At 39.6% G+C, this 18484-nt stretch overlaps 1 protein-coding gene and 1 non-coding gene across 2 annotated transcripts in view; both read left to right on the top strand.

Annotated features, from left to right (window-relative positions):
* The window catches only part of UBE3D (ubiquitin protein ligase E3D), an 81661-nt gene that overhangs the window by 28476 nt on the left and 34701 nt on the right, over window positions 1-18484 (top strand). The gene's annotated exons all lie outside the window — the stretch shown is intronic.
* TRNAM-CAU lies at window positions 6525-6596 on the top strand. Its single transcript has one exon. It is a non-coding gene; the product is annotated as a tRNA-Met (tRNA).

Below are 18484 nucleotides of genomic sequence, written 5' to 3'. Positions count from 1 at the left end.
AGTCACCTGTACTCCTGGAGACAGCAGTACAGCAATCACTGGAGTGCTCCTGTGGATCCTGATCTTGCTGGTTTTCCTGGGGACAGCAAAATTGTGCAGTGTCTTGTTGAAGAGAGCTCTGCTGGGAATGACTGTGGGCATTTGTTTGACCCACGTGCCCCTACCTCCAATGCTCCAGCTTGGGCTTTTAAGCTCCTACTGGTCAGTTCAGTTGATATTGATCGAGGCTACAACAGCAGAGTTGGTAGAATTCGTTTTCTAACCTAAGCACATTTTTTCTTTTCCTGGTGGAAGCTGATTTTTCTGACACTTCCCTGACCCCCAATTGTTTTATGTCAATATGGAGATGTTGATGAGGTGTCAGGCGTTGTAGTTGCACTTTCGTATGCACTTTTTTTTTCCCTTTCTTGCTAGCTTCCCAACTGTCCTGTGTTCCTTATAAAGCAGTAAGGCTCAGCAATATATTGTATTTCCTCCTCTTGGTCCACAGTTGATATTTTGTGATGGGAACAAATGCATAGAAAACTGCTGAAATGTTTCTATGTATTTTTACACTATTTTTTTCCAGATGTTGAACTTCCTACAGAAGTTGGGGAATATTTTTTTAATTGGAAAGAAAGAAAAAGAATCCACAGTTGTTTTGACCAGCTGGAATTAGTGCTGGTAATGTAAAGAATCATCTTCTGAAAACGAGACTGAAACATTGTTCTAAGAAGATCCATCAGATGTTTAATGATTCAGTGCATTTTGCATTTAATACCATTAACAAGTGAGCTTTACTGGTTGTAGCCATACCTAAAAAGTTGTCCTTTGAGACTTCCTGTTTCCAACATATTATTTCTGTTGTATTTCAAACAGCAGGGGCTGCATGTCATTAATATTATTAAGGCCTCTAAGTTTTGAAGCATTTCATGATGATTAAGAAATGCAAACACCTGTTTGAGTTGAGAGATTGCTTTATTAGAGATGGTATTTTATTCTTTCTGAAAGTGCTGAAGCTCTCACTGGCTTCTGTAAAAGGAAATCAGTTGCTGAGAAGCTGTTTTTGCCCCCCAACATAGAAATTTTGCAGACCCTTCTAGCACCTCTGCAGCTTTTCTTTATGTATAGGGCCATTCTGTATAACACAATTATCCTGGTGACTTCCTGGTATCGCCAATTATGTATGATGCAAGTCTTTACTCAGCAAATTGCTGAAAGTAATGTAGCAATGGGTACCAGATAACTCTAAATGTTCATTGATTGCCTTCAGAAGAAATTGAAGAGATCATACTGTTATGGTTGATTATGAAGATGTTAAACTGGAGATTGGAAGATTTCTAATATCTGAGCAGTGAGGTTCCTGCAAAACCTTTCAGTAGGAATAACGTTGCCAAGAAGCATAAATGCTTTTAAGATGCAGCATGATAAGAAGATGGGGAGAAGCTCTTTGATGGGGAAGAAAACTCTTCACCAGGGTGTGTGGTGATAGGACAAGGGATATTGGTTTTAAACTAAAAGGGGGGAGATTTAGATTAGATTTTAGGAAGAAATTCTTCACTCAGGGTGGTGAGGCACTGGCACAAGCTGCCCAGAGAAGCTGTGGATGTCCCATCCCTGGAGGTGTTCAAGGCCAGGCTGGATGGGGCTTTGGGCAACCTGGTCTGGTGGAAGGTGTCCCTGCCCATGCAAGGAGGCTAGAACGGTATGATCTTAAAGGTCCCTTCCAACCCAAACCATAATTCTATGACAAAATTGCAAAAAGGAATGCTTTGACAGTTTCTTTTTCTTGCAGGGAAATAAATGAGCTTTCTGTATTGGAGATGTTTCCTGGTTTAGTGCACTGGCTGTGTCACAGACCTACTAAAAGACTTCCCAGTTCACCTTCCCTGTATGTTGTTCGCTCTCTCTTCAGGGTGTGAAGTTAGCATGTGTGTTGAGAGCCACACTGGTACCACAGTCTCAATTTGGCTCTTAGTCAACAAGATTGTTAATTATCAAGTGTGGTGTTTTTTTTTTTTTTTTTTTTTTTTTTTTTTTTTAACACCTTAATGTGTTTTCCTATGTCTGAAGTCCATTCTAATTAACTTTATTTGCAAAGGATTTGTAGTAGTTTATCTGCAGCTGCCTTCCTTTCTGCTGTTGCATCTCCTCTTTGAATGAACTAGTCTACTCAAAGGCTTCTATTTTCACTGTTCTGGTGGCTGTGAATCAGTCTTTGCATGCCTTCTTTACTTCCTTTCATCAAATCTGCATTTTCTCTGTCTGTAACATCAACTCCTATTTCAGCACTGACTTTATCATGAAATCACAGAATGATTTGGGTTGGAAGGGACATTAAAGCCCATCCAGTTCAACCCCCAACCGTGGGCAGGGACACCTCCCACCAGCCCAGGTTGTCCAAAGCCCCATCCAGCCTGGCCTTGGACACCTCCAGGGATGGGGCATCCACAGCTTCTTTGGGCAACCTGTGCCAGGGCCTCACCACCCTCTGAGTGAAGGATTTCTTCTAAAATGTTGACTTGATTAATTAAAATACAACCTTAAATTAAATTTTGACTTAACCTAGATTTAATCTTCCATTTAAATCCTTTTTCTTTTTTTTTTTTTTTTAACTTCCAGTGCTACTCTTGCTCATGTCTAGAACCCAGCTACTGTGCTGTATGCCTTCCTTTTCTTTTCCTCATGCTTCTAAGGTGAGACTAGATTTATTTGCTCTTGATCCATAAAATTTTAAGAAAGCCCACAAAAAATAAAGAGCCAAAATCATCTGTTTTCACTTATTTGGCTATGTCTAGGTATGTGTGTGTGCTCTCTGTAGCTCCCATGGTGGTATCTCAGAAGGGCAGCTGATGGCTTGTATGATTCCTTCAGCTCTGCTCCGTGCCTGCAGCAGGACTCCATAGACAACCACGTAAGTGCTGCAGAGGGCTCCATGAACTTAACTGTGCATTATACAGACACTGATAAATCTCTGCCGTAATGAAGGGTGAAAGCTTCTGACTAGTTGAAAGGGAAAACCTGGGAATTAGCTCAGAGGGGAGGAGGTTTAAAAATGAGGGACAGTTTTGTGAAGCATTGGAGGTTATTTATGGAGGAGTACTTCCAGAGGAAAGTTGGCTGTTGTGTGAAGACACATTGGCTGAGGACAGGGAAAAGGGGTAGTGGAAAGTCATGCGCTCTAGATTTGCAGTTAGTTTTAAAGCTCATTTTTAGGAAAGGAAGTTGTGTGCTTTACTGCTGGTTTAATTTATTTGTTTAGTATTTAATTGCTATTTACATTTGACCCATAGCTACACCTGATATTTTAATGCCAGTGTTGTGTCCTACCCTGCGTAGAGCAGACATCTGTACAAATTTTGCTACAATCACATAAGTGAATAAGGAAAATGATAAAAGTAAACTGTTCCAGGGAAATTATAGTTTCAGTCGTAAAGGGGAAGTATGGCATATGTGAAATATTGACTTTAGTAATTAAGCTTTTGTTTGGCAATGATGTGGATTGAATGAGTGGAACCAATACATTGTGCTGTTTGTGAATTCTTGGGATCAACTGATTCTGTGATTTGTGATGTTCCTTACTTGGCTGCAGGTTACTGTAATTATGTTGTGAAATAGTGAATTTGCTTCTCTTATGAAGTCAGTACAGCAGAAAAAAAAAAAAATTGAATAACTTTAAAGCAGCAAGCTGAGAGCTTTTTGTGAACAGTGATTACAACTTTTATTTGTACAGCAAGATAACTTCTCTCTTTGGATTCAGGCATAATGTTCTGGAGTGTCTGGTATTTGTATATACTTCAATATGGAATATAAGCAGCACTGTGAAATGATTTAGTTTTACCCGAAGGTTTAAAAATCAGGGGCCAGAAAACATTTTTATCTTTATATTGTTCTGAAAATCCATTTCAGCTTCAGAAATGGCCTCCTGCTTGGTATAATAGGTCTTAAAAAGGGTATTAAGGTTTATGGAGCATATGCAAATCTTCACGTGGCACAGTTAGTATGAATAACCTGAATGAGAACATTAAGCAAAGAGCTTTAATGCCGTGCCTGTGCAAGCCAGGGTTTTAGGTACAGGGCAAGAACAATGCTGTGTGATCACTGATTATACAGAGCATTGTGCATTCAGTTTGATTTTATTTCTCCTTTTTTTTTTTTCTTAATATCTTCTTTGCCACTTGCCTGGTTGATAATTCTCAGTAAGTGTTACTCTTTGTTGCTAGTCTCCAGCCCTCATCACATGCCTCAAATCAGTGCCGGTGGGGTAGGACATTGGAGACTCCATCTGTGTGCTGCTAGGGGCTGGTGTTTGCTCACAGGGGTTGCTGCCTGCCCAGGGTTCACACCACATCGCTGCTCCTCTCCCTGCACTGACTCGATGAGGAACTTCGACTGTCCCAGTTAAACCAAGCCTGTTTTTCAGTCATTGTCTTGGTGTTGGCTGCTGAGGTTACCGTACCAGCTGCTCGCCTGGCCTTTGCAGCACGGATCTCTGAGCCACCTGACAGTCAAGTCCTCAACTGCTGCAGTTCAGAGCATATGGCTGAAAGTAAATTGTTGCCAATTTTGGGTTGCTTAAAGATGCTGCACCGTGAACCATGTCAATTTAGGAAATGAGTGATGAGCGGTTCAGACAACCAGGCAGGGTGACCAGCTGGGGACCGTCTCCATCAGCTCTCCTATCCCTGCTCATCAGTCAGGTCACTGGTTACCTAAATCTGAGTGACACAAATACCTCCTGGTGCACGCAACGCACAGAACCAACAAGTTACCAGCTTTACAGCATTTAAACTTTAGTTCTGCACATTTTGGTTCTGCATGGTTTCTAAAATCAGTAAGTTTTTAAACAATTGATCATTACTTAATAAACCCATGCTGATTTATCATAATTGCGTCTATAACTCCATTTCTAATGGCAATATGCATGCATTTCAACAGTCCCTTCCCTAAGGCCACATTAGTCAGCATGAGCTCAGACTGATACATAGACTTTTTTTTTCCCCAAACTCATAAGGAAGTGTAAAAATTTTATGATGTTGCCTTAACAAGGCCCACTGGGATTTGGGATTATTTATCTAAGCCCTTATTAAAGACAAAAACTTTTCTGTGGTTAGCCATGCAAAGCAAAGGTTCTTTTCAGACAGTCCAGTGCACTTTAAAAATGATGAGAATTTTATAAAGGTAGAAATCATGAACAGAAGTATGAACTTACTTTCCTCTGTGTCCTTTTACCCCAAAGCCAAATTTACTATTAACCATCAGTATATTCATAAAAATACAGTGACAGCACTTGAATTTTAAGGTCATTTCACAATACTGGGAACCAGCAGTGGAAAACTTTTGTCCTTGTTAGAAGGAATCTATTTGTGACACCGAAGAAACCAGAAGGTGAAAAAGATCTGCCTTATGCCATAACAAGAGGGTTAATTCTCTTTACAATTAATGTGATTTCTTAACCTTACTCATCAGCACTCAAATCCCTACTCTGTGTCTGTGAGTTAATTTTTGCTCATGTATACCTCTGTTGGGACCTCAGTTTCACGTCCCTACTGCCTTCTCCTAGGAAGCTGTAGAAGAACTAAATGGAATATATTTCATGAGATACTTTATGTTCAACTCCCTCTTGTTTTTTTTTTTTTTTTTTTTTTTTTTTTTTTTTTTTTTCAGTAATTAGAAAATGATAGAATTTCTAAGGGCTTGGAAATGACAAATCTGATGTAAAATTAGATTTGAATTAAATTAAAAAAAATGAACCTAGTATTTTTATGAAAAAGATTTTACAAGAGACAATAGTGTGGTGTAAAAAAGTTACGTTACACACTTCTGAATCAGCAGGGTTGCTTTATTTTTTCATTTCTTTTGTGAAATTTGAGAAACCTGTGTGTTGAGAAACTTTGTGCTCCAAACATAAACGTTATGTCAAGAAATTAGTAATTCCTCCTTTCTTCAGAATTACACACTGACAAAGTGCCTACACTATTTCATTCACTCTTCCCTTGGTTAAATTTCTGCCATTTTCATTGTGTTTGCTCTTCTGCATTAAGCTTTAATTCTGACTTCCTATTACCAAACCTGTAAGACTGCTCCTCTGAGTTGGGAGTTAACATGCACATTCCATTCATACAGAGGCACTACTGAAGCATCAGACACGATGTTGTTGTAATGTCATAAAACTGAGTTCACCACTTCTGCAGGCGTGTCCACATCCTTTTAATGAATCTTTCAAGGGTGAGCTGTCTGGAATTACATTGTATTTACTGTGGGGTAATCAAGCTCATGTCAGCAGTCACTGTGCAGTAGCTGTTACAGCAGCCTTTGTTTTCCTACAGTGCTGCTGTGTACTTGTACCCTTCAGGAGGTCAGTTTCTTGAGAAAGCTTACCTCTGTTTGTCCAGTTTAAGGCCATGGCCCTTATTTTCTGCATGCCCTAAATAAATATCAGATTATTATTTTTATTTTTTTTTTTTAATTTGGAAGCTCAGGGTTGGAGTAGTCTGTTTGCATACTGGCTTTTTAGGTCAGTGGTGCTGCTGCCTGCACTAAGAAGCAGAGTGGCGCAGCGGAAGCGTGCTGGGCCCATAACCCAGAGGTCGATGGATCGAAACCATCCTCTGCTAGCAGCATTTTCTTCCCCTCTGCTCAGCCCTGCTCAGGCCACACCTGGAGCATTGTGTCCAGTGCTGGGCTCCCCAGTACCAGAGGGACACGGAGCTACTGGAGCGAGTCTAGAGGAGGGCTACTACAAGGATGACGAGAGGCCTGAAGGGAGCACCTGTTGTATGAGGACAGGCTGAGAGAGCTGGGCCTGTTTAGCCTGGAAAAGAGAAGGCTGAGGGGACACCGACTCCTCATCCATGTCTATAAATATCTGATGGGAGGGTGTTGAGAGGATGGAGCCGGTCTCTTTTCTGTTGTGCACAGGGAGATCCGGCAGCACAAACTGAAGCCCAGGAGGTTCTGGCTGAATGTGAGGGGGCTGTGAGGGTGACAGAGCACTGGAACAGGTTGCCTAGAGAAATTGTGAAGTCTCCTTCTCTGGAGATACCCAAACCTCGCCTGGATGCCTTCCTGCGCAATGTGCTCTAGGTGATCCTGCTCAGCGGGGGGCTGGACTAGTCTGGCTTTGAGCAGTAGGTCAATAGCACGCTGCTCTGTGTCATCTGCATCCATCCCCAGCGCAGTAGACTAGTTACACAAAACATTAGGTAAATAACAAGCCATCTGTCCTAATTTAGAGTGAAGTGTATCCTAGGAAGGTATCAAGAAGTGCTAAAGATAAATAAAAGTATTTCAAGGGATAGGCAAAGCTAGTCCTTCATGCTGTGCTGTAGGCATATCTTTGACTTCAACCAAGAAAAAAACTGCAGTCTACAGTCATGATAGAACTGTTGCTAATTTGAGATGGTGATGGCCATCAGCAGTGCCTCCAGTATGATGCACTGTTCATCAGCAGTGATGTGGCTAAAGCAATCTGTATTTTTATTGTTTCCAGCAAAATTATTTTAATTCTCTCCACCTGGGATGCAGTAAGACATTCTAAAACTGCAGCTTAAAGTCTTAACAGCCATTAAACTGAAGCAGCACTTTCTAAAGCATTGGCCATGCAGTTTTTACGAGAGTAATTTATTTTTTCTTTTGGTGGGACTGCATTGCTTTGCTGCAGTTACATTGTACGTTGGAGCTATGCCAACTATTCTTCATGGTATGGATCTTCACGAGCAGTCACAACAGACTTCAGCCAACACCCAGCAAGAGCTAAGCTCCTGTGCTTTCTTGGTTTTGTACAAGAACTCCTTAATTAAGCAAAGCTGCTTCTTTGAAGAGCAGTGAGTTCTGCTTTTGCACCCAGCTAAGCAAAAATGACGTAAAGAATGTTAAAAAGCAGTTTAAGGAAAATATATTGTGAATGCATTGAATTGCCTTCCATGTTTTCTTACTATTGGTATTGTATTTATAGGATACAAATCTGTTAGAGAGCCTCCAAAGGAGGGCTACAAGATGGTGAAGGGTCTGGAGGGCAAGACGTATGAGGAACAACTGAGGTCCCTGGGTTTGTTCAGCCCCGAGCAGAGCAGGCTGAGGGGAGGCCTCATGGCGGCCTGCAGCTCCCTCACGAGGGGAGCAGAGGGGCAGGCGCTGAGCTCTGCTCTCTGGGGACAGCGACAGGACCCGAGGGAACGGCATGGAGCTGGGACAGGGGAGGGTCAGGCTGGGGGTTAGGGAAAGGATCTGCACCCAGAGGGTGGTTGGGCACTGGGACAGGCTCCCCAGGGCAATGGTCATGGCAACAAGCCTGCTTTAGTTTCAAGAAACATTTGGACAACACTTCCAGACATATGGTCTGATTTTTGGGTGGTCCTGTGTGGGGTGAAGGGTTGGACTTTTGATGGTCCTTTGGGTCCCTTCCAGCTTGAAATTTTAGTCTATGTACATTTGAGCATCACAAGCTCAGCAGGAGCTTTGTTTTCTCTGTGAGCTTGTATTCCTTAGTCAGATGCTCTGATGAAAATTATAACTAACTGATGATTATTTTTTTTGCAGCTTGCTGCTTTTGCAGCTTTAACTTCTGCCACAAAGTCTTGATCTTGCAGATAAATGAAGAAAGAATTTCCCTCCCCATATGCAGTTACTGTTATGGGGTGGCTTTATGGACCTAGATGCTGCTATTCCTTTTTTAGACTGTGGTTTTGCTGGTAGGACATGTCATGGGAAGTACCTGGCTGGCTTGGGATTTTATCTCCAAGGTCAGTTCCCTCAAATTAAATTTTCTCTTCATTCTACGATCAGCCTATTTTTGCTTACCTGGTGCTGAAACTAAATAAAGATGATAATGTCATAGATGTACTCACTGACCATCTGTGCATGGTATGAGTACTGTCATGAATTTTAGATTTAGTATATTTGCAAATGTTCATGGTCCCACTCATCTAGGTGAATGCAAGTCTGCCGTATCCATTGGTGCTTGATTTAGCTTTTCAGACATTTGTTTTAGATACTGTGAATCTTCAGTGTAAAGGTTGCAGGATAGGTGAACACCTGCTAATCCTTCCCTGTGATGCTTAAGTTTTATTTCAGTGTTTCTTGCAGCTGAAGCTCTGTTTTGTGTTCTGCAGATACTGTACAATTAGTGCTGTTTTGCAGTGGAATGAAAGTACTTTATGGCTGATAGGTTTTACAACTGAAAAGTAATGCTTTGGAAATTACATAGCAGCCAGCTGGAGGAGGCAAGGCAATGTAAAAAAGCAGTTGGTGCACACCCAAAAACCTTTAGTCTGGGGAAGTATGTTGAGCATTACTTGGAAATTACATGCTCCAAGGCAAAGTTACTCCTGGACAGGATTAAAATCTCAAGATTTATTGCCATGAAAATAGTTGTATTTTGTGGAGATAGGTTTCTGTGCTTTGAAGGAATAATCTACTTGTAAACAACCATATCTGTGTTGGCACAATGTGCTAATGCTGTTTTTCTGTTTTCATCCTTTTCTACTTTGAGGGAAAAAAAAAATCTGTGGGCTAAACACAGGACTAATTTTTACTAATAACATTTTTGAATAACTGCACCGAAACCATTGTAGTTACATTTAAGTAAAGAAAGGACAGCTGAGTCTAATAAAAATGTTGGTTGATGTAAACAAAAAGATAATTTGACCTGTACATTGCAAATTGAGGTAGGCAGCTTTTTCTTTTCTCTCTGACTTTCTGTAATTGATTTAAAATAATCAAAGCATGTTGAGAAGTAGTAAAATAATTTGGACTATATAAATAAATTGAATGTGGTTAAGATTCATATGGAGTTGTCTAATACAAACAAAACCATTTAATCCCTGTCTTTCAATGTACTTTTTAGCATGGGGTCCTTAATCTATGCTACATATTGGAGTTATAAATGGGAAAACTGCAAGTGTAATATGTTTTAAATCACAGAAGCATTCATTCAATCAAATAGCATAATTTTACTTAAAAGACCCTTTGAAATATTACAAGAACATTTGATACTTCTTATGTCAGCCGTTTTGAAAGATATTACGGCAACGGGCAGATGGTACTCTGGTGAGGTTAAATTTGAATTTGCATTACAAGCCTTTCTTATTAGTATTAAATAACTTGTCTCTGTCAAACGGTAACACACATAAAGTTGAAAGAGGACTTAATGTTATGTAGGATAAGAAGATTAAAACCAGTTTTTGTAGTGGATATCTAGCTAACTTCTTTTGAAGCACATGCCAGAAGTACATAGTTGCTCAATTTAAAGTATGCATTGCACAGAAAAAAGAATTGTAATAATGGTTGTATGTGTATACATATATAATATATACTTTATATTACTTAATATTCATTTATGTACAGTTATATAATCATATAACAATATACGACTAATTTATGTGTAGTTACATAATATGTGATATAAATATCAGTAATTTTATGGTAAGACTACTTTACAGGAGATTAGAAATACTGTTTCAAAGTTAAATAAACCTTCATCCTGTCTGTATAGTGATGCATTGGAAAAAAGGTTCACAACTTAGAGATGCAGCTAGAATACTTCTGTTGTAGGCCTCTGTAGTCCACTACACTAAAAATAAAAAAGCAACCCCTCATATTGTGGGTGCCTGGATTACTGCTGTATGTCCTCTTACTCCCTTTGATAAGTTCTACTACTCTTGCTCATCTCCTTGTAAGGACACCAGTGGGTTAAATTTTCATTCTTGCCTTCATTGTCTCTTCAGAGAGATTTGATACCTGTTAATTTGGAATACCATGCAACTGGTTATCCTAGGGAAGGGATAAACTCAAAAAGGGTAAGCTCAAAAAATCACTTGAACACTCCCAGCTATTGAACATGAATAATAAACCAAGTTAGAACAAGACTGCAGATGTTTGTTTTAGGAGGAAAACCGTGTCTTAATTCTGTAAAGAATTTTTTTTCCAAAGGGTTTTGGTGTAGGCTGCTGTAGGCAGTGTGAAAGCACTGCACTTCTTACTGTTCCATATTATTTAAATTTTGGCAAGAATTTAGAAGCTAATGAGCATGCATTGATTTTTATGTCATTTTTAGATCATTGCAAGGATAATTATAAGTATAAATAACTTAGCCTCCTGGTATATTAAGTATATAGACACATCATCAACTGTAATTTAGAATTGTTTTTAGATTAAATCATTTTTACAAATAGTTATTTAGTTTTGCAAGTTTGTCCTTTGGTTCAATAAAGTCATCTGTCATTTATATCAGTGCTGCAGCTTGTGGAAAGGGCAACTTTAACAAAATTCAGTGAACCCTGAGAGTTAGTGCTGAGCCTTTGTCAACTTTTATATTAGATTCTTCAGCATGGCTTTGATTCAGCAAAACATTGAAGCCATGACTAACTTATAATAATCTCCTTCAAGTGTTTCACAGCATTTGGAGCCCTTAAATGCAAAGCACATTTACTTAGATTGTAAATAAACAAGTGAAATTAACCCGGTGCCTTGGCAATAACATTGAATAGTTCTCTGAGTATGGGCTTTTTTATTTTCCAGTTTTGATCTCTAGACTCCTCCAAGTTAATGGAAGTAGCTTGGTAAATCAAAGATGGTGATGGGGAAGCTCTGGAAAGGAAAAAAGGGCTTGCCTGTTCCTCTTCAAAAGCAGAATGTTTTGTCTGTTGCTGAGACAGTTGCATTTTAAAGTTAATATCATGCATGGTAGAGGATGATTACCGCTGATAAATGGCTTTGCCATTAATGGAAGAAGCAGAAACTCAATTTCTTTTGGAGGAAAAAAAAAAAAAAAAAAGCAGTCTAGTAAGACTTCTTGTCCAGTTTTTCAAAATCTGATAAGACTCCCAATATTTTTTTTCATGATTTCTCTTCACTGATATACTGTGAATGTGTTTTTTTTTAAATTTATCTTTTTTATTTTTTTTTTTGTGAAGACATAGGACATTATGGGTGGATTCCATGACCTGCTGAGTAATTGCGTTTGTTTGCTAGTACTTAGAGTCAAGGAATTAGGAATATAAAATGTAATTTTTTTGGTGTCTTAAACCTTGCTTTTAAGGACACTATTTTCCCATCTTACTCTGTCTTACATAAACATGGTAGCAATTCATTGGGATCAATTATTTAATGACCATTGGAGAAATCCCTGATGAATTAAACGTATGTATCTGAAAACATTGTGATCAATCACTTCTGCTGGAGAAGTAATTGTTTTACCTTTAGTCTTATCTGTAGTCTTATCTGAATACTCGTTTTCAATTTTTGCTCATCTCATGCTTTCAGAATTAGTTGAATTAAGTGATCACAACCAGTCACTATGGGCTTAAAAAAGGCAGATTCTGCCTGACTAGCCTGATCTCCTTTTATGACAGGGTGATGTGCTTAGTAGATGAGGGAAAGGCTGTGGATGTTGTCTATCTAGACTTCAGTAAAGCTTTTGACACCATTTCACACCATATTCTCTGAAGAAACTGGATGTTCATGGCTTGGATGGGTGTACGCTTCGGTGGGTAAAAAAATGGCTGGGTGGCCAGGCCTGAAGAGTTGTGGTGAATTGAGTTAAATTCAGCTGGAGGCTGGTCATACGTTGTGTCTCCCAGGGCTCAGAACTGGGGACAGTTCTCTTTAACATCTTTATCAGTGATCTGGATGAGGGGATCGAGTGCACCTTCAGTAAGTTCACAGATGACACCAAGTTGGGCATGAGTGTTGATCTGCTCAATGGTAGGAGGGCTCTGCAGAGGAATCTGGATAGGCGGAACTGATGGGCCAAGGCCAGCTTATGAGGTTCAACAAGGCTAAATGCTGGGCCCTGCACTTGGTGCACAACAACCCCATGCAACACTACAGGCTGAGGGAAAGCTGCCTGGCAGAAAGAGACCTGGGGGTGCTGTTTGACAGCTGGCTGAAAAGGAGCCACCAGCATGCTCAGGTGACCAAAAAGGCCAACAGCATCCTGGCTTGTATCAGAAACAGTGTGGCCAGCAGGACCAGGGAGGTGATCGTCCCTCTGTATCCTGCTCTGGTGAGGCCACACATCAAGTACTGTGTTCAGTTTTGGGCCCCTCACTACAAGAAGGACATCGAGGCCTTGGAACATGTCCAGAGAAGGGCAACAAAGTTGGTGAAGTTTCTAGAGAACAAGTTGTATGAGGAGCAGCTGAGGGAGCACAGCAACCTCAAGGAAGGTCGTAGTGGACTGCGGTCAGCCTCTTCTCCCAAGCAAGAAGTGAAACAAGAAGGACAAGAGGAAATGGCCTCAAGTTGCACCAGGGGAGGTTTAGGTTGGATATTAGGAAAAAATTCTTCACTGAAATGGTTGTGAAGTATTGGAACAGGCTGCCCAGTGTAGTGGTTGAGTCACCATCCCCGGAGGTATTCAACGGATGTGTAGATGTGGTGCTTAGGGGACGTGGTTTAGGGGTAGACTTGGCAGTGCTAGGTTAACGGTTGGACTTGATGATCTCAGAGGCCTTTTCCAACCTGAATGATTCTATGAATTTCAGAAAAGGTTTTCTAATATTTTTTAAAGAAAAGCAAATTTCCTTGGATTTCCCATTATTATTACCTAAGCAGCTTTGAAAACAGCACTTCACTTTTTTAAAAATGTCTTGCTCATATTGCTGTAGGAATTTTACTTTCCTGGCTGTATTTCTTTGGTTACGGGAATGTGACAATATCATGCTCTGCGTTTTTCCTTCACACATCCAGTTCTTTAGAGAAAGTATTGAAAAAACCAAGGGGGGGGGGGCGGGGAATAGTCTCAGCTTTTTTTTTTTTTTTTTCTTGCCTTCTTTTTTCAACCTTCCAGTTTGAAAGTTTAGCACATTGCACATAGTTATGTCGTATCAGCATCTAGCATAGTAGCCAAATATGTTGCCTCTTTCTTGAGTAGAATTTTACTCTGTTCGCTTTCTGTACTGCTTTCAGTTCTGACACTTATGCTTGAAGCATATTAAACAGCTTGATTAGCATTCATCATGTGGTTCTTTCTCAAAAGGAAAGTTATATGAAGGTCTTGTTTTATGTTTTAATCTTATGTCTATTTGTTGTGTTTCCATGGCCAAGAGTAAGGTATATTTTGTAGTTGAAACAGAAAGGGTGAGTTTGGGGTGTCATTTTCATTTGTAGGGGGTTGCATCTTAAGTTTGGATTAACACCAGGAAGAGCTCTGATTTTTGCCCTTATGGGGCAGTATCATTACCACCAACCCTTCTTCCCTCCTCCAAACAAGATTTTCCTTTCCAGTTGCCCTGTACCCACAAAATTGAGTGGGTAAGTAAAGCTGAGGTAAAAGTACTAAGTCTCTCAATTTGGCTCACTCATTAGGGAGTATAGTAGTCTGAGAAGAATGTGTTTACTTGTAGCAGTTGGTTTTGCTAGATGGAAATGTCATATTGAGTTTCTGCTAATGTTGTCCCAAATAAATGTCACTTGTTTGTATGGTATATATGCTGATGAGCTCCATCAGTAGCTTTTCTCTATGAGGTAACTAATATGGATTTCTCTCCACTATTCAGACACCGATTTTCAGAAGAACTTGAAACATGCTAAAACCTAATATATTTGAGATCTTTCTTAAGAAAAATTGGTTGAAATATGCTAAGGGGCTTAAAAGTTCTCAGAAAGGGGGTGATAAAGAAATAAATGGGAAAGATGGAGCGACAGACATGATGCTTAGAATAGTTAGGGTTAGTGAGATCACTGGCAGGAAAACAGAATGATGATGAAGTAGAGAGGTGGATTTAATGTCCTGTGGAAAAAAAAAAATCAGTCTGATATGTTCTTTTCTGAGCTCAGAGCAGGCTCCTAGTTTGAACCATTTTATCAAGTATGTTTCACTACATCTTTTTGTTTTAAAACCTGATTTCTGAACCTGACTCACATCTCCTCCAAACACTGCGAAGGTCTATAGTGGTGAGGTTTTATCTGTCACAAACTCAGTCTGAGGTACGTAGTCTTGTGTGCTGTGATGATTTAGGGAATCTGAAGAGTTTATTAATTTTTATTCGATACTGAGAGTCATAATTTTTATTGTCAAACTGAAAAGCCCAGAATCTCAAGGCTTTTTTTTTTTTTCAATATAGAAAAAGCAAATTTTTGCAGAAAGATGAATTGTACAAAACACGAGTCACTGTGCATAAGTTATTTTTCTTCTTAACCTCACCTTCTTCCAGCTAATCTGTTGTTTTACCTCCTCTTTATTTCTGCCAGACAGCATAATGAGCTATGTTCTCAGGGACTTGTTCTGGCTCTTTGTTCCTGAAAGGTGCAGGCTGGGCCCAACCTACTTTCCCTCAAGAGCAGATTAGAAGCAAGAATTCATTGCTGAGTGAAGGTATTAGGAATCAAGGGAGGAGAGAACATGCATGCAAAGTCCCTCGTGTATCCAAAATTACCATGTGCACTTCTGAATCCTGCCGATTTCTTTTTTTTTTTTTTTTTTTTTGTCTTTTCTTAGCCCTCCCCAAAACTCCCTCTGGCAATTTGCCCTATCTTAATGTCAAATTGAATTACTCTTCCTTTAAAAATTAGGATAGTGAAACACAGTTTTGTTTACATGGCTAAGGAACTCTCAACCAGACCAAACTGTTGGTCTGGGTGGAAGCACTGAGTTGTCCTCTATTGGTACTCGTTCTCCTGAGGGTCACTATCAACTGATCTAGCTAATTCAGTAAATAGAAAATAATCAGCTTGCCTTTCTGTACTGGAAAAGACACAGTCCTCTTTAGACAGGTTCTATGAGACTAAGATTAAAAAATAGGGCTTGTTTTCTTTTTGTTGCAAGCAGACGTTTTTCTCCTTCCTCTACAGTGAAGATTATAGCAAAATATTCCCGAGTCTCAGGGGTAAAGAAGAACAAAGAGGCATGGTCTAACAAAGCACAAACTTCCCACAAGCACTTGTGTTAGATGCTGCAAAAGGACAAGTCATAAAGACTAATTCCTAACATGAGTGTTCCTGGAGCTGTAAGTGCTAGGACACACATGGTTTGTTTGTAATAAGGGAACACACTGGAATCATTTCAGGAAATGCTCATAACTGAGCTATTAATAAACGAGAATTATAATATAATTGGGCTAGATGTTTTTATGGAAACAGTCCTTCCCCCATGTAAACCAACAGCCAAAAAAAATGCCCTAATGCAATGTCAGTGCTGTAAGAGTTGGGCTTTAATATGAAGAGGCAGCTCCAAAAAAATCTTCAAGTCATGAAGTAAAAATAGAATGGGGATACTGAATTAAGTTGTAATGCTTTGAGTAGTGCCTGGAGTTACAAAAGGTTTCTTTGTGGAGGGGCACTGCTATGTGGAAATGCCTTCCCAAGCCCCAGGACCTTACAGTATCACTTCCAGTCTCCAAACTCTTTTACTGTGTGTTTGAAGATGCCTTTTGACTTACTGATTTGTGAAAAATTGAAAGCCCCAATTTTGCTAGCTTTACCTCAATTTACCTGTATCACCAGTCAAAAATGTAGAACAGAGACACGGTAAGGAACATAACAAAGGTTAGTTTCTAATTATGTGTGGAAATGAAGTTACAAAAATATGGTGAAATACGAAACTCAATTCTAGATTACAATTATGATGACTCCTTGGTTGCTGGCAGCTCAGTGCCTGTGATCTAGAGCTGGATGTTCTCCCCTGGCACATCCCCACAATCTCTGGACCCGTCAGGGCTTCGCCTCTCACAGGCTATTTTTAAAGAGTCCTGCTTCCTTTTAATATAGATAAAGTATCCAGAGGCTTAGCTGAAGGTTTGTACCTTTCAATTGTGAAAATACTCCAGGGTGTCTTCTGAGCTGCTCACCTAGCAGGCAGGTTTTGTGCGGTAGCTTTAAACAGCTTTTCCAGCTCTGTCTGGCACAGTTACAGCGCCTGAAGCAATCTCCAGCCCCATGCTACGTATTATGAAGGCTGTTGCTGTGCAGCAGGTTTTGGCCTCGGTTCTTTGGTGTGGTGTCAGCCATGTGGGGAAACCTTTATGCAAGGTACTGCCATTTGAAATGCCAGAGGGTGCCATGCCAGACACCCTTCTTTCTTTTCTTTCCCTGTATGGTTTATATCTCCTCATGTCAAAGTGACCTGTTCACTCTGGCTTTGGGCTGAGAAAGACATGGTACATCTGGTAATTTAGAAGTGATATAATTCTCTTTTATTTTGAATTAAAAGCAAACAAACAAAAGAGTGCAAGAACAGAACCCTTTATTTTTATTTTTTTTAAGGAGATGAAGACCCCTCTGACCTTGTGTGCACTGTGGGTTTTGCTTCTGTGTCTTGAAGCAGAAGTGGATTATTACATACCCATAGATAAGCAAAGGAAGATGAGAAAATTGAAAGGTTAGAAAAGGAAAAAAAACAGTTAAAACTCAAGAGGCCAGTTTCTTACCTCCTTAAAAATGCAGCTAAGAAAATAAAAATATACTGACTCTTTGAAGAAAGATGTGTAACTTAAGCTAAGTAGAACATGTAGAAGAGCTAAAGTTGGCACTGGGAAGAATTAATAGTGGAAGCATATGCAAAAAAAGTGCATATGTAAGTCTATATCTAAGAAGCAGGACTTTACAGACAAGGTTTGTTAGACTTGAGGGAATGAGTATCATCCAGAAGGACACAGACGGTGCGAATACTTGCTTAGTTTTCACTTGCGGTGAATCTTGCAGTAATGCCTACTCTTTTATATGCTTATAAAAAATCAGCTGTTTCTAGATAAGACATTAAAACAAGCAGATGAGTTCAAGAGCAAAAGATTAGTCAATTTGAACAATTTGTCTGCAGAAGAGCTGGAGGAATTTAGAAATGAAAGCTGATGCCAAAGTTGCGTATTGAAATCTTGAAGTCTTGGACATGGAAAGGTAGCAAACATTGTCTTCCAAAATGTAATACTTCCAAATCTGCTGAGAATAATCGGCGTCTGCCTTGGTCTGGAGTATATGGTACTAGCTGGTCAGATAAAATTAGTAAATAACTGGATCACTAATCAATCTGACAGTGTGTGCAGGCTTGTTTCTTTAATGCATAATAGGATGTAGAGCGTTCTCATGTTTTGATTTAATCTTGTTGAACTGATCTTGTTCTTCAGCACATGGTAGCAGGAACAGTTTATAGAAACATGCTTTCATAATGTTTTACAGGGTGTGATTCGCTCTAAAAATCTTAATTCTTTTAATACATCTAAAGCAGAAAGCTGCATAAAAGGAACTGGGAGTGCTTAGTGTTAGTAGGGTTACAATGAGAGCATCATAAATATCAATTTTTGAAATCATGTCTGTCCCTCCTGTGTTTTCAGAAGTGAAAGGACAAAAAGTGGAGGCATTATTTTCCAGTTTGAACGCTCTATGTGTAAAAACACCACATGATGGGAATTCGCTAGTGGCAGTTAACATTTGGTTCAGAAATATTTAACTTGGAGTAAGAAATGTGAGTGAATTGTTCTAGTGTATGCTAAGTTTTCCTTTCGAGTTATGTATCTTTCTGTAATATTGGCAGTAGGTATAAAGTGCTCTAAATGCACCTGGTATTTCT

Source organism: Aythya fuligula, chromosome 3 (assembly GCF_009819795.1).
Source record: "Aythya fuligula isolate bAytFul2 chromosome 3, bAytFul2.pri, whole genome shotgun sequence".
Lineage (NCBI taxonomy): Eukaryota > Metazoa > Chordata > Aves > Anseriformes > Anatidae > Aythya > Aythya fuligula.
Note: the sequence above shows the minus strand (reverse complement) of the source record. Positions and strands in the feature narration are given on the sequence as shown.